At 37.7% G+C, this 17596-nt stretch overlaps 1 long non-coding RNA gene across 1 annotated transcript in view; it reads left to right on the top strand.

The window, feature by feature from the left end:
* Positions 1-16777, top strand: part of LOC116235064 (uncharacterized) — a 367124-nt gene extending 350347 nt beyond the window's left edge. The window contains exon 6 of the long non-coding RNA XR_016468530.1: positions 16692-16777. This is a non-coding gene — a long non-coding RNA (uncharacterized LOC116235064). The remainder of the gene's footprint in view (positions 1-16691) is intronic.
* The last annotated feature ends 819 nt before the right edge of the window (positions 16778-17596 follow it).

Below are 17596 nucleotides of genomic sequence, written 5' to 3'. Positions count from 1 at the left end.
GATTCAACAGTCTTATTAATTTGAGAGGTTTCCGCTGAGCAATAAAATGGTTCAGCATGACAAAGAAAGTATCATAAATAAATTGATTTGTCACCTATCAGATCTTGATCCAGCAGTGATTTCATTATTGTGGTTATTTCCCTTCAATTATCTGCAATCTTGAAATGCTGCATAACACCCCCATATCAATTGACAGAGAAAAAAACATAAACATAAATGCAACTGGGTTTCACAAATAGCCTTCAGATTATTGGTTCTTCATAATTTTTATTCCTTAAGGCACAATCTTCCTTGAGATAAACAAAATATCCATCCAAATGTTTTAAGTGAGCTCAGTCTCTCAGTCAAACAACAGAAAACATGTCAAATATTTTCAGTACTGGAATACATAACAGTGTTATTTTGGAGAGCTGCATGTATCCAACAGGATACAGTTTCTCTGTAAGGCAGACTTCCTCATACCTTCCCAGGCAAATAAGATCACGAAAGAATTGTACAAAATGCAAAGTGTTCTTATTGCTGCAAGTATTTAGAAGAATATGAGTTTTTCAGCATATACAACTGGGATTTTCCAAGTACTAAGTCTGCAGAAGTTATATAAAATTGAGATGCTCAATTCTCGTAGCTGTCTTCAGAAGCCCCCACATTGTCTGGCTTTACTCATGTTTACCCCTGAAGTAGTTGTATAAAAGCTTAATCTCTTCTTACCCATTATGAAAAGATAATTTAGGCAATCTTACATTGTGCTCACATGGACCTGGAACACTCATGAAACACGTTACCACAACATGGCTATAGAACTTTGACTCCTTAAACAATGAATTTTTGAATTTTGAAATCATATATTGTGAGATGCAATGAATTCTCTGGGCTTCTGATTTCCTGGTAGTCTCAGGAGAGGTGTGAGAATGTACTGGGGATGCTGCAGAAGACCTTTTTAAAATAAAAACAGCTGATAATACTGTGTTAAATGAATCTTTCTCCCTATGCTGAATGTTGTGCTGTAAGTAATATTAATTAGTGGAACTCCTCTAGGACTTCTTGAGTTTCTTGTGAAAACAAAACCCAGAAATGCTCATCAGCATCTGTTACTTGTTTTGTATTGCAGTTGTGCCTGGAGGCTGGGCGCCAGCTCTTCTAGGCACCTGCCCGGCCATACAGAATGAGATTGTGGCTTCTTGTATGAATATTGGAATAGACATTGTATGAACATGGCTTTCAGACAATTTAAAGAATGTTATGAATTCATACATTGATCCCCAGAAGGGCTTCACAGCGCTACATTTTGAGTTCCTTTTATTGAAAGTCACTAATTAGTGTATTAAGTTCTATTTAATCTGTTAGAGATCTCATAGCGAGACACCAAATGTTGATTTGTTGGCTTTGGATACCTGAACATGTATCACATTCCCAAGTAAATCAATACAATTGTTATTATCTTGTAAGATTAAAAGCTCTACTTTTTGTTAGTCTGAATTAGCCAAATCTTAGTTTCTAAATTCTACCTCTCTGTAGTACCTCTAATGTATACTTCAGATCATTCTATTATCTTCCTTCTGAATGGTTTCCAATGGTTTTCAGCATTCTTTCTGAAATGCAGATGCTGGGCCAGTGTGTCCAACAGATTGCCATATGGAGCGTGCTGGTTTTGCTATATAAAATAAATATGAGTAGATGGAATATATCCACTTCACCCAGTATAGTAGAGGAGAACTCAACCTGCTGAGCATGGTAGACTTCTTCCTATCTAGGAATTTCTTTCATCTGGGATGTTGGAGGAGACTGGTGGAAATGGAGAACCACAGTTTTCCTCCAGGGATGTAACTTTGCAGTTTTTTGACAGCCCTCTTATATCTGCAAGCAAAGGAGTATCACAGGAGGTAGTAAAGAAAAAATAATTATCACAAATTATGGTATCAGTTTAATAAAATGCAAGCTGTCAATCTTTAAAGCATTGAAAATGACTAAAAGTAAATGAAATGTCTCTCACACTAAATATGAGAAAGAAAGTATGAACAGTTCCTTGATTTTCTGCATTCTTTGTGGTTAAGAAGGTGGGTGAAATTATATAGCAGCACATCACTATACAGCATCACAGCACATTTTATCAGACCAGTGAAATATATGACATTTGAAGTCAGACAGGTGTATTCATGCCATTTTATTCTCTCTTCCTGGCCTTTGCTACAACATATTGTATGTAGTTACATCAAATTATTCATGTGCACTAATTTTAGGTTTCATTCATGTGTTTGAAAGATGAAGAGACAGATTCAGACATGAGAAAAATGATAAAATTTGAAATAAATTCAAGGTGAACAAGTGTTCCTGTCTTCTACCTTGACTATTTCATTACCACTCTGACCTCTAATCACTAATAAAGGTTTACACTATGTCTGGCATTAAAATGGGCTAATATGTGCAAAGCATATCTTTCAAATTAATTTTGTGGCAAGTAACAGTGTCTCTCTTACTCTGGAGGGAAGAGGCGGGGGGTAGAAATATGCCAACAATAGGATAATATGTATGAAAACTTTAAAACTAGTGAATAAAATCAGGAAAACATAAAAGTGACCACAGTTTTTCTGGCAATATCAAAACAAGTTTATAACCAAACAATGAACATTCTTTAAAAGACTGATGATTATTATCTAATTAAATGTCTCATTTTTTTCTATAAGAAAGACTTTTCTCTGGTTATGATGTATGGATGACATAAAAGATGAAAATATTTCTAGTATCTGTGATTATAGATGATCAGATCAGATTCAGCTAACAACATACTCAATTCTTTTTATCTTTTTTTCCTTTGTGTTTTGCATTAATTGTGTTTGTTATATGTCAAAACAAAGCTTTTTTTTTTTTGTGAGAAAGAAAAAAGAACTTTTATTTCTGTGATCTGGTATCACTGAGTTTACTACTACTTCAAAATAAGGTCAAGCATAGAAACCAATTCTATTATACAGGAACCTGCTTATCTTTGGTAACAAAATAAGCACCAGGGAGATTTTCCCTGTCATTGAACAAGCTGTTAGTTGCACAAGCTATAGTGAGCAAGATTTATGAGACCATGGATGCCTTATGGATGCCATGATTTTATCCTTGGTGTAGTGCTTCTATTAGCACAGACCCTTCTATTGCCATCTTCCTCCTGTGATTTGTTAAAACTACCTGCTAAGTCCTCCTGCAAGTAGGAGTTGCGTGGAGCAGGCCAACTGGTTCATTCTTAGTTCCTTAATCAGTTTATTTTTTTCCTCAGTCTGTTTAAAGCCATACCTTACAAATATCCACAAACAAGTTCACGTGTGATTTTGGTCATCCAGCCCTCTTAAATCCACAAGGAAGGACAATAATAATAATAATAAAAAAAAAAACTAGGGAAAGTTTTTTCAGAAAACAGGATATTCTTTTCTAAATATGAATTGCATGCAGACAGAAGTAAAAAAAAAAAAATGCATGAGGTAGCTTGATCAGCATCTCAGGAGGAACAGTATCTTATTGCTCTCCCTTACCGTAACCTCACTATCAGGAAATATTGAACAAGAGATCTGAAAATTGTTAAGTCCATTTCAAATCTCAAGATAAGATTTTATTGTGAAGGATAATAGTAGCACAATTGTGTCTCATCATTACAGGCCATAAAAAACAAACAAACAAACAAACAAAAAAAACATAAACATAGAAAAAATGTAATGTTGATTCATACTTTATTCACTCACAACAGAGTCAAGACACATTTTTGAACTCAGTTGTGTCTCTACGTAGCCAAATTAGCTTGGATAAATTACACCAATTTTAAACCACAGCAGGATCAAAATCTTGCCTTCAGTATTTATAACAGTAAGTTCTAAGCAAAATCATTTCAAATTACTTCACCCTCATAAATGAATTATTTCCATTTGTTTCACCAGTCATAAAAAATAATCTGTTTTCAGTTTTAAAAAGCAAGATGAATTGGCTTTTTTTAAATTTTATTTTATTTAAGGCATATATCATAGATCATAGAAACAGGTAAAAACAGTGGAGAAAGTAACTAAGCAAAAAGTAACCTCCCCCTGTGTTTACATAATCAGCTGTGACATTCTTAGATTTTCAAGATGTCCAATTTCTGCTTATTGAATGAAAATCTACTCCAAAGAAACTGAAGGAAACAGTAACCAGCCCTTTGATATGAGCTGCAAGTATCAGGAGAGCTGTTTGCCTATAAACATGTCAGACTTCATTAGTACTTATCCAGATCATAAGGAAATCCTGGCTCATGTAATGGGAAGTGTCCAAGGTAAATTATCAGCTATCTACAGTAAACTATGACCTGCAGGGAAAAAAAGTTTTTACTGGAAGAAAAGAAAATCACACCATCTAGTCTATTAGGCTTGCATTGTTTTGATGTGCAGGATTTCTTTTTTCCTCTTTTTTACTTTTTTCTATTTTCATTTCTTCCTTTCCTCTTTCTTCTTCTTCCTTCTTCCTACTTTTCCTTCTCGTTATTTATTTATTAAATAGTGAGTGGTACAACAGTACATTAAAACTTTCTAAGATAGATGCAAAATTACACTCAACAGAGTAAAAAACTTTTGTGATGAGAGTTAGCTCAATATTATACAGAAAACCTGTGCACAAGCATTTGAATCTACTTTTAAAATTCTTGGAATATTTTGCTTAAAGCACTTTGTTTTAAATATCCTAAGAAAGCATATTCTGCCTTCTTCCTTCTTTCAAACAAGACAGAGAAGTAAGTGATCTTTTTTTTCCTTAACAATATTTTATTTGCTGAACCTATGGTTTTGGGATGACTTATACCATTTGGTGAACTCGCATTGCCCTTGCCAAATTTGGCTTTTAAAAAATTCTGTGGCTGAGAGCCACAAAACAGAGATGGAAGGGAGGACAGTGATGTTATTCTCTCTCATATGGTGTGTTACATGATGCATTCCTCTTCTAGATTTAGAGAAATACACAGAAAAATTTTATAATGTGTTTGTTTGTACCTTTTCTGGATAGCTTTGTAGTGTGATTCCGTCATGTAGATAGCTGGGGTTTTTTTATGCAGTTCTCCTCCTAAATATCAAAATTGCCATACTATCAGATTATAAAGAGAAAATAAGTCTTTCATTTCTCTTCTCATTAGACAAACATTTTGTAAATCTCTCCATACCCTCAGTAAGTTTGCAAATGACACCAAGTTGGGGTAAGTGTTCATTTGCCTGAGACTAGGAAGGCCCTACAAGAGGGATCTGGACAGACTGGATCACTCGGCTGAGGCCAATGGGATGAAATTCAGTAAGATCAAGTATCGGGTCCTGCACTTTGGTCACAATGACCTCCTGCAGCGCTATAGGGGCAGAATGGCTGGAAAGTTGTGCAGAGGAAAAGGATCTGGGGATGTTAGTCAACTCTTGGCTGAACATGAGCTAGCAGTGTTCCCAGGTGGACAAGAAGGCCAATGACATCCTGAATTGTGTTGAAAGTAGTGTAGCCAAAAGGACCAAGGAGATGCACTTTGAGTACTGTGTTCAGTTTTGGACCCTTCACTACAAGAAAGGCATTGAGGCCCTGGAGTGCAATGCAACTGATGAAGGATCTGGACCACAGGTCTTATGAGGAGCAGCTGAAGGAACTGGGACTGTTTAGTCTGGAGAAGAGGCTCAGGAGAGACCTTACTGCTCTGTACAACTACCTGAAAGAGACACTGAATCTTTGGTTTTTACCTCGAGGCACTAAAACCCCAAACACCCTGACACTGTTCAAATATAATACAAATAAAAAAGCATCTGTTCTGTCACCACAGCAGTCCTGTGTGTGGATATTAAAACTAAAACAGAGCCCTTAGATGCAAACAATTCAAGGAGCTTTGTTTGTATGTTCCCTTTGATAAAAATACCTTCTCTTGAAGGTCTGAACAGAAGGTTAGGCCATTTCCAGAGCTTTCAAGGAAAATCCACTGTGATAGGAGTAATTATGTCACTACATCTGGAAGTGGATATCAGTGTTGGCTTTTATTGATGTTTGGACATATTAGCACAATAATAATATCACACAAGATGTAGACGAGAATTTAGCGTGTGGCACAGGGGATCTCTAACCCTATCTGGAGCATGTGGGGTTAGAGAGGTAATAACATCACCATATTTTAGTGAGAAGGCATGCAGTCTGTTATTGGCGACAGGCATCTAGGAGGCTGGGGACTGTGATCTGCCCACGGAGAGCTTTATCAGAATGCAAAGGTCTTTTAGGAACTTAGCCTGCAACTGTGGGCCCCTGGTGAGGGGAGGACAGGATTTGGGTCAGGGACTGCTTCTGGCAGCTTGTCTGAGGGAAGGGCAGGGAATTTGGAAGGAGAGATTGTGTCAGGATGTCAAGCCAGTAGTCCCTTTGATTCTGTCTATCAATCAATTCCTGAAACAATGTATTTACATTTCTAAAAATGCTGAAATGACTGGGGTGCTTTTGGGCCAGGGAGGAAGGAAAGGCGAGCTGTATTCCTCTGCCTCTCTGTAATTCCAGCCTTCTTTCACAGCCATAAATCTTCCTCAGAAGGCTTTGAAAGTCTTTTTGAGCATTAAAAGCTTGGGTGGTCAGGGTCAGGTGAGTTCCTTCCTCCCTCCTTCCCCAGACAATGAACGCTTTTAAGAGGCCTACCCTTCTAGTTAGGTTTCCTTATCTGTCCTTTTTATATCCCTCTTCCCCACAGGAAACAAAGCAGTACATACATCAGACCAGGGACTGTATAATTCCTAATGCAGATTTAAAAGAGAAAAATCTTTCTTTTCTTGCATATTCCCAGAAGATAGGATCAGTATCTAGTGAACCCAAGTAGACATAGATGCAATCATGACTGCATGTTACAGCGTTGCCTTCTGAGCCACACCTGAGAATGTGTTGTGTAGAACACCAGCACCAATAAATAGGTTCCGAAAGAATAAAATGCTCTGATCTTAAAATACAGAAAATCTTTCCCGAGCCGTATTCAGGTCCTGTTCCACTCATGTGAAGTTTGTGCTACTTATAATAGGCATGTGACAATTCTACTCTACTCACGCGTGTCCAGTTTTGAATACCTGCTTTGATCTGTGAATGAATAGCACATGCTGTTGCAGATAATAGGACACGTTATGCATTTTGGCAGACAGTGGCTTGAAAACAACATTTTGTTCCAACAGTGATTTTAAAGCTACAGGACGATGCTCTGAGCAAAAGCAGTACCTTCCTTTCCCGTTGGTTACATTAAAAATCTCTCATGTGCCTCTGTAAGAGTGCTGCAGACAACTGTATTTCTCAAAGATTAAACTGCAGTCTGTAGCACATACATCACATTAATTCCTTTGACTTTTAAAGTTTTTATCTCCTTATTATTGTCTTATATCGACAAAATGTCTGTACCTTTGAAAATGAAGGTCTGATTATTAGGAACCTTCCAAGTCAGGTCTTGTCCATATTACAAAATGGGAACAAGGTTTAATCACAATTACCTGCCAAGCTGAATATGATTTGCTCTGATCTACAGTGACAGGTCAGTTATGATCATCATTATGTCACATCTCAATGCAACAAAATTTCATAATGAAAGCAAGTCCATGAATAGTGAGTTTTTGCAAAAAGGATGCACCGTTTTTTTAATATGTGGAACTGTGTGTACTGGAAGACAGAGAAAGAGATAGTAAAAGCTGTGAATGTTCAAGCCATTCTTTAACACTGAATGTCCTGTTAGAGGCTCAATTATCAGTGAACAGTTTTTAGGAGATGCTGTTCCTTTAGTAGAGTCTAGGAAGCTGGGGCATTTGTAACTGAAGTAGGTATTCTCAAAAGGAAACTTCATGAAACCACGTGGATTTCTGGTCCTCTCAGAAAAGACAGCAGATTTTTAATGAGAGCTGGGACAGTGCCAGAGTTACCTGTCTGCAAGATTAATTCATAGTTCTACAGAAAGCCTTACCTTGTAAATTTAAACCAAGTTGAGGATTGGATCCCAAATTCCTTTGGTTTCAGTAAGACTTTGGATCTATATAATCATATATATTTCAGGATTTTAGTATTTGATAATTTGACTTATTGAAGAATCTTGTAATTTATGGCATCATTCCAGCAACTCACCAAGTCAGAGACTTCAGCTTCCTACATATATATATATATGTATACTGAAGAGCTCTTATTCAGCCTTTTTTCTCTTACAGGAAGAAATCCAGAATATATATAATATAAATACCAAGTTTCTTTCTTTCCCTTCTCAAATGTGAAGATAGTTTAACTAGACCTTGGTCTTTGCTTTCCTTAACCCTTCGAAGCCTCCTCTGTTCTATTAAGAGCTCAGATTCTGCACATGTTGTTATAGTCCAGACAAACATCTGTTTCTTACAGAACATGTGTCAGCCTTATCATTTTGGAAGAATAAATCTGGATTTCTGAATCTATGTCGCTGTTTTTACACCTCCTGACCCCAGAGCTTTTCAGCTACAGTTTGTATTTGAAATCATTTGTATAATGAAATTATAAGAACAGGGTGAATATTTCCAAAGTTGGAGTCCCCCATGGTACTATGATTCTATGATTCTATGATTCTATGATGATTCTATGGTACAGACACCTGGAGGAAGGTAAATATGTTCATGTTCAGCATTTCCTGAAATTTTAGTGCTTCCAGCAGAGTACAGAAGAACTGTAACACCCAAACTCTCATTTTGAAATGGAAATAGGATGCTGAGGAAGACAAAAGCATGATATTTGTAAACAAGCTGTCTAGAAAATCTTGCCACATATTGTCTGTTTCTATTTGCTCTACATTTAGGTCTTTCCTATAACCCCGCTGCATAAAAAACATCCTGCCAGGCTCAATTCCTGCCATTTCAATAGGTCTAATTAGCTGTATTTATTAAAAGCTGTTAAAAATCACTAAAAAAAAACCTACTAAAAAGCTATTAAAACTGCTTAAAGTCTAGTCTGCCTTTAAATGAGACTGCTACTGGTAACTATTTCAAGTCCTGAACAGTATTTTAGTATTATTTACTCCCAAGATTGAAGACAAGCACTTGCTTTGCTGTTTCAGCGACTCAAGTGGGAATAACAAATCAAGGTCAATACTGTGATACCATCTACTAGTATAAACATTCTGACTTGCACAAAGCTTAGCCTTGACCTGCTTGGTAGCCAATGGTACATGAAAGCATGTGACCAAGATCCACCTCATTTTCAGCACAGTGATCATGGCCAAGAGCTGCTTCTGTCCCACATGTGGAGCTAAGGTTCCCACCTCGGACCTTGTGAGCTACCTTTGTGTCTGCCTTGCTCCACCTTGCCCTGCAACTGCTGCAGTGCAGCTGCTCTCAGCTCATGATGCTCACATCAACCAATGCCTGCATCCCCACTGCAAACTCAGCCAGCAACTCCCAACCTAGGATTCTCTGGGAAAATACCTATGTCCTACTGTTGCTGTCAGTTCCTTTCTACTGACTCTAATATTTGCAAGGGAGTGGAAAATGATACTTCTGCTCTGAGTGTATGGAAACTACAAAACATTTAAAATGTACATTGGGAAAAGAAATCCTGGTGCTACGCTGATGGTGGGAAGAAATTGATAATGAGCTCGTTCTTGGATTGGAGAGTTTTCTTCAATCCAAATGCCAGCAAGGCTATTTGGGAGAAAGAAAAGAATAATTAGATTTGCTTGTGGTTTTCCTTTTTTCTTTTCTTTTGATTATTTTTTATTGACCCCTTTGAACTTATGGAAGTTGAAGGCAAAGCCTGACTAATGTCTTTCTCTGTTATTCACAGCAAAACAATAGGAAAGAACGTCACATGTATAGGATAAAGAATAACTGCAGCAGCTCTTAAATGCTCATGTCAAGCTAGTAAGTGAACCATGATAAAAACCATGGTGCACTGATGAAGATAAAACTCACCCACTTTCTAGTGTCTCTTTCACATGGGTCAGAGTTCAAGTTCACCACTCATAGGAAACGTATTGACTCAGTTGTAAAATGGGTTAGGATTTGCATTGGGTATAGACAAGTATGGACTTAAACCCAGTAAGAAACTCCCCAAATGAATTTTCAGAACATGTTGAAACCAAATGCCTGGTTGCAGTGAGAATTTGGATGGCTTTGGTGCCCCTGGCCCTGATGTTGTTGAAACCATGCTTAAACATGTCAGGAAATACTTTTGAAGGAATAACAGAATCATAGATGGTGGAAGAGATCTCTGGAGATCACCAAGTCCAACCCCCTATTAAAGCAAGTTCCCTGCAGTAAATCACACAGGAGAGCATCCAGGTGGGTTTTGAATATCTCCAGAGGAGATTCCACAGCCTCCCTGGGCAGCCTGTTCCTGTTCCTGTGCTCTGGCACCCTCAATGTAAAGAAGTTTTTCCTCATGTTTGCATGAAACATCCTGCATTCCAGTTTGCCTGTTGCTCCTTGTTCTGCTCCTTTTCCATCCACCTGTTTCTCTCTCCAGTTTCAAGTGTGAATTGTCACCAGCATCTCTGAGTGTAAAAAAATCCCTTCTATTTTCTACTGCTTGCAGCTTCTTTAGTCTGCACAGACAAGTTAATTCTCTGAAAAACCCTGCCACAAACTGCACAGTCAGCTGAGGTGATTCTAGGAAGTGTTATCTGTCCTTGCTGTCCACCTCCCCTCTGATGGAGAATATTCCCCGTTTCTGCAGTACTGTGAAGAAATACCTCTATTTCTATTAGAAATAAGAAACTGATTTCTTTAACTCTCTTTTATGGCTACTTAATAGTAATCTCAGGCAAATTTACTAAGCAGCGATGCTGTCTTTCCTAACAGCAATCTCTTCTAAACCATTCTGCTACAGAGGAAGGCATGCATTCAGCAGCTCCCAGAAGAACTGCAATCCCAAAAGATGTGTGTGCTTCATCCAAGGAGATAGTTTTCTATTGTGTTTCCTCATGAACAGTATAAGTGCCCACAGACCCATGTTCCAAGGCTCTTCAAGGTCTTCCAGGAAGAAAGTGTTCTCTTCCATTATTTTTAAAACTGCTATCCATACATGATAAAAGCCTCTTAGTCCTAAAAATTCCTATATTGAATTTTGAAGAATAACATTTTTACAAGTATTTATTTCAAGTTTCATATTGGCTCTGAAGCCAAAAGTCATATGTGCTTAATATTACAGATTTTATAGTGTCTTGCACAACTATATTCTGAAATTTGAAGGGTTTGAGGCATATGTTTTTGAATTTGAAATGGGTTTTCTGTAACCTGGTTTTAAGGTGAAGCATTCACACAATAGCATTAATATAATGATTTACTGGGGTCCATTAAAACCACATCATGATCTTATATATTTTCATTGCAGACTAGATGTCTAGTTTCTTATGTAACTCAGTTTCCAAGCATCTTGAAGTACTGACAAAGCTAATGTATTTGCATATTTTAAATGCAAAAACTTTACAAACTCTAAATATTATTTCATTTTTATTTTTACGGTCTTTGCCTAGACTGAGGAATTAATTTTAAAAAGGAAGCTATAAGAAAATTGTCCTTAAGGCAATAAGAAAGTCTTTCATCAGTTTTCTGTTTGGCATTAAGATACTTACACCGAGTATTTGGTAGTCTGTAATTTTGGGTCTATTCCATCAAGTTTTTCCATGATAAAAGTAGATTAAATAATCTGTGTGAAAAAACAAAGCTAGTAAGAAGAGTTTTATCCAGTTTCATTTGCCATGATTAAATCGAAGCGTAAATAGAATACAAGATGTGAGATGGATATGTGATACTAGGGATTTTTGAAATACACCTTTGGTATATTTATTTCCAATAAAACCTTTGACATGCTTTGCAAGTCCTTAATACAGAGTTTACAAGAGTGTCTATTCATGTCAGATGAACTTCTGCCCTCTTCCACTTCTCTAGACATACACATCTGGGAAAGTTTCAGTATCCACAGAAATACTTGTTGCACTAAGTGATAGAACAGTACAGCTGATGGACTGCTATTGAAATTGGCATTTGTGTTTTAGAACAAGAAAAAGACTCATCACTGGAATGATTTTTTTTTTTTAACTTTTCCACATCTTAATAATAGGAAGACGTACATTGCCATGCATAAAAACTAAAAGAAAAGGCAAATGGCAAAACACTGAATTTATGCTTTTTTCTGTCCAAAAACTTTTTTGTGTGGTTCTAAGATAAAAATGAATGATTGTTTTCTCTTATGACTCACAAAGAGAAATTATAGGGGCTGTTATGAGAAAGCTGTCTTTTTGCTACACTTACATTCATATCAACCTTAGCATTAAAGTCTTTGGGACTCACTTCTCTTTTGCTACAATCCATATGTAAACTGTATTTTACAAACACTTCAGGTCTGTTTTGTACTGCCAGAACTCTGAAAAGTGCCTGCAATGCAAATGAAAATCATTAGCTGACGGTCATGGCCTCCAGTCTGAGTTAGAACTGTTGAGAAAATGCCTGAAACAAGTCACAGCCTTTGCAGTGTATTATTCAAAATTTGCATTACTATTAAATTGACAGGGAAAGAATTTGGGAGTGTAAGTTGCTCTGAAAGTAATGCCTCAAAATTATTTCCATGGAAAGTACAACAGATACAAAGAGCACAATAACACTATCTATAGATGAAATTCTTAGCCACAAAACACTATTTTTCAACACAGTCACCACCAGTAGCTATACATTTTCACCAATGATGAATGAGAGCCTGTAAATCTGCAGCACTGCAGGTGACCCACTGTCACCATCACGCTGGTGAAACGCACCACCCACCAACTCGCTGTGCTTACATCCACTGTTTGGTCTCCAGAAATGTTCAGCAAGTGCCGATGAATGTCAATAGGTGCCACCTTTTTCCTCATGGAGGAATTCAATTCCACGCCATTGCTTCACACACACTTCCATGACAAATGTTATTCTGTCAGACTACCCCTCTGCTGCCATCCATCACACGGTAACAACATGTAGTGGACTGTTGGTGGGAGGGTTCAACCTATACTGCTGTACCACCAATATCTGCCTCTGGTATTGTGAGCCAACATTATAAGGGAGGCATTGATTTCAGAGCATCTCTTGTACATGAAAATGTCAGCATTCGCACCTCATTTTTTTGTATTTGTATGTCACTTTCTAAATTTTTTGAAAGTCCCAACAGACTTTCTCATATTCTTTTTATTATCCCATTACACTTTCACTGATGGTTTGTGCAAATGACTGCTAAGCCGCTCAAGCCAGAAACAGTCCTTTATTTCAGAAGGTTTTTACATTACCTGCAAATACTGCAATTGAAGACAGCATACTTTGGGATTAAAAACCTATGGAATTCTAAGTTAAATAATGAGATGTGTTTAGGTCTACAATGTATCTATTCTCCATATGAAATATATCCTTCGTTATTGTTGGACAGTGTTTTTATCTTTAAAGTCTGCTGGGGAAGTAGAATTCTAGAGTCCTGTTCTCCCATATGTCACTTGCCCGTGTCCTTCTTTGACATTTACAAGTCATAATAAACAGAAATAGCTATTAGCATGTGCTGTGCTTCTTTAGATGGGAGAATTACAGAGAGCAAAGGCAAGTACTGGCATATTTGCTCTTGATTCTGTGCCAAACCCAAACAGCCTTTCTCTGGAGTTATCCAGTGTTTTGGGAAACACCTGAATTAAAAATCTCTTCTCCAGGAAGGGTTGAGTTGGAGAAGAGGTCTCTTGGATCTGAACAGTGGCATTTAAACACTTGTGGTTTGTATTATTTTTTTTATTGTGAGGATTTAAGGTTTAGAAAAATTGCTCAATGAAAGGAGAAACAGAAAGGTTGGATTCTTTTTAGATTTTTATTTTCTCTTTTAGTACCTTTTACCAAGACCTCAAAGGAATTGAAGAAAACAAACAAACAAAAAATTGTTAAAATATAAAAACAAGCAGACCTTACTTAAACAAAACAAAACAAAAGAACATCCCTGCACAAAAGAAAACACGCCTTCATTTCACATCCAAACTTCCCGAACAGTAGAAGTCATGAAACCTCAACCAAAAACTTGCCATGAGATACAGTGGAAATTCTGTAATTCCTGCAAAGACCTGACTATTGCAGAAAACACCAAACAATTCTGATCTCTTTACACCTGTAAAGAACAAGCTCAGTCCCCACCCTATTCTCTCACTGATTTCACTCTCCCATGGGAGAGACAGAAGCCCCATCAGATTATAGCATCACAGCTTAGTGAGCAAATAAGGGAAGGCACTGCATTTCTGTCATTTTCTGTTTCCATGAGCCTTCTCTTCAGGACTGCATCAGATGTGATGTAGCATATAGCAGATAGGGCCCTTGTGTGAATAAAGGAATTGAATATTGCAAAGTGGTGCAATGGGAGCCATATAGAAATACTAAGATAAATACAGATTTGATAAATTACTGGCAAAGGCACTGGAGGGAACAGTACATGATGATACAGTCAGGCTTTTTCGTCTCTAACTTTCGTGACCCTGAGAGTAGACATGGCTTTCCAGAACTCAGCACCTGAGGCAAAATGGTTTAATCATTTTATAAATAATTACCCCTTGAGATCTCTTAGATTCTAGGATAATAAAGTGTAGCTGTAATTCTTCAGTTGGGATGATGATATACGGATGCCCATTTCAGAATACAGAAAAATACAGTAGGTCCACATTGCTTACCTCTGGTTGTCAGTGCTTAAGTGTGTATGTGTATTCAGCAAGGTGTCTGTACAAACTAACTTCCTGGGCTGCACCTAGTGCCTGGCATGGCAAAGGTTGCCTCCTAAGGCTTCCAGCATGATGGAAGGAGAGACGCACAAATCCCTCGTGTTTGCAGTGAAGCAAACACGAGCTTCCTACAGAGCTGAGGATTTGTCCCATGCGTCTCTGCTGAGCAGCATGTTATGTTAGAATCATAGAATATCCTGAGTTGGAAGGGGTGAGGATCGTTGACCACAATTCCAACTCTTTGCTCCACACAGTACAACCCAAAAATCAAATTGTATTTCTGAGAGTGTTGTCCAAATCTTCTTGAACTTCAGCAGCTCAGTGCCATGCCCACTGCCCTGGGCAGCCCGTTCCATGCCCACTGCCCTCTGGTGCAGAACTGTCCCCTGATGCAGCTCCATGCCATTCCCTCGGGCCTTGTCACTGTCACCAGAGAGCAGAGCTCAGTGCCCCACTCCCTGAGGGGAGCATCAGGCTGCTATGAGACCTCCCTTCAGCCTCCTTTAGCTCTACATATACCAACAACTAAAAGCTAATTTGAAATAAAAGATTTTAAATGACTAATGAAAAGGACAGTTGTTGCTTTTGCTCCTGACATCCTTGTTTCTGAGGACTTCTACACAAAGAGATAATTTGCTGCAAAAAAATAATAGTAAATAGAAAGCATTTTGACAAGTATGTGATTATTAAGGAATACTTCTATAAAGATGCATAAAGGCATACACTCTGTGGTAGAGTGCCATCCTCTACACATTCTCATAATGGTTCATATTCATGTCTTGTTACTTAGAGGCTTCTTGAAGGTCTTCTTTGTATATTCTACAAGATGTTTTGTCTTACCTCACTTTGCCTGACAGAAATATTACTTACACTAAAATCCTTAATGTGAGATGCCCTATAAAAAAGTTGTTTCATTTAATAACATTGGTTGTATTAGTTCCCCCTAAAGTAATCACTTTGATGAGAACACACTCTGTATTCCTTTATTTGATCTGGGAATAAAATTATCTTGTCTTTACTTCAGTATCCTCTTTTTATTTTATTCCAGGATAAATAAACATGAAGCTGTCACTGCAGAGCAAGTGCTGCCTCTCCCTGTTATGAACCTTTTGATTTTTGTGTTCAGAGAATATTTCTGCATAGTGATCTTTTTAGTACGTGCTTGAAGCTCTATATTTTCCTGCTTTCTTGTTTCCTACGTACACGAGTAATGACAAAGTTCCTGCTGTCCCAGCAGATTATACGTCCCATCAAATTTTCCTTCCTTCTCATAGAACTGATCAGATTATCTATCACTAAAAATGATGTAATCTATCAGGCATCAATTCTAGCATAATTATTTTTATAGCAACCAAAGCTAGCCATTGTGAGATTTGGGCCCCCATATACTGCTAAAACATGCCGCATCCCTCTGTTCTGTAAAGTCTTACACATATGCTTGTCTTATGTATTATCCACTTACACAGGCATCACAAGTTGCTAAACCCATGTTGTGGAGAATCTTAGGGCCTCAGCACTGTCTTCTATACTCTACTGGTGCCACAACTTCAGCTCTTTCATAAGGCTTTATAAGATGGAGGCTTCATTGCAAATCTTTATGGTATGACCTTATAAATTGTACAGTCAATTAATTTTCAGAAGCAAATCGCCATACACGTGGACAGTGTTATATGAATGTGGGCATGTTGACATTGCTTTGCATCCCAGCTCATGCTGTAAACATGTATTATTTTGCATATTATATACACTCAATGTACTAAAAATCAAGAAACAATCTGTTAGGAAAATAGAAAGTCCTGCTTTGATTTACTACAAAAGAGGTTATCAAATCACAATATGTTAATGTTGGATGGTTTTAATACTTTGGGAACATCAGTAAGAAACACTGGACTGCATGGTTTCTGGGTTTCTGAAAGTCCAAAGCAATTATCTATTTGAGGCACTGCCAGCAATTGAAAGATGCATTTAAATGGCATGTTATTACTTGAAGGTTTTCTTCTAGGAGACAGACAGAGTCTTTTTACAACATGTTGTGTTGTGACTGGATAGTTCTGGGGACTAATGAGGAGATAGAAAATCACAGTGAACTCAGCAACCATTTCAAATCCAAGTAAGTATTGTTCATTTGCTCTTTAATCTGATATCTAATCAAAGTAGTTGCTGTTCATTTAGTCTTTAATCTGGTAGCTCTCTGATAAAGGCATATGAGAAATGAGTTGACTGTGTCACTGCAATTTGCCAGACAGACATAAGAAATTATCTTCCAAACTGATGTATTTATTTGGTAGTACTTTTGAAGAAGCCAGCAACTCAGCAAGAATAGAAATCTTGTCATCATTAGTCAAAGGACTGACATACTAGAAGGAAGAGAATAAATACACTGGGCTGTTTTATGGTTTTCTTGTCCAAAGAGCAATAGCACTTTCTTGCTCAGATAGCATCTGAGAGATTAGTTAAGAAGCAGAGAGGAGGTGACTTTAACAGAGCAGAGAAAAACTCAGATGCTAGGCATCTTCAGGGAAGATGAAAGAAGAGTTTCACCACTGGACCTCCAGCACAGCCTCCTTCTTCCCAGCAGCCATCCTCTGTGGAAGACTAAGGGCCATGAGGTCACATTATCCCCTCAGCTCTGGAGCTGTCACTCTGAAATCACCTATCAATGTTCCAGTCACTTGTTATTGTGAAAAATCTAAGAAAAGCCGCCACCATACCGAGCTGCCCATGGCTGCAGGACAGGGAATCTCTTACAGTGCTATCACAAGGTTAAAAATAAGCGGGTCCTGTGGTCAGGGTTCTCATTTGTAGCCTAGATTTTAAAGAGAATATTTAATTTCATTTACCTCTATCTGGCTTCATCACCCTGAGGAAACAGTTAAGCACTCTTCTCATTCTGTGTGAGTCTTTGGC

This window comes from Phasianus colchicus, chromosome 8 (assembly GCF_987193195.1).
Source record: "Phasianus colchicus chromosome 8, bPhaCol1.hap1.1, whole genome shotgun sequence".
In the NCBI taxonomy this organism is placed as follows: Eukaryota; Metazoa; Chordata; class Aves; order Galliformes; family Phasianidae; genus Phasianus; species Phasianus colchicus.
This window is presented reverse-complemented; position numbering and strand designations above follow the sequence as displayed.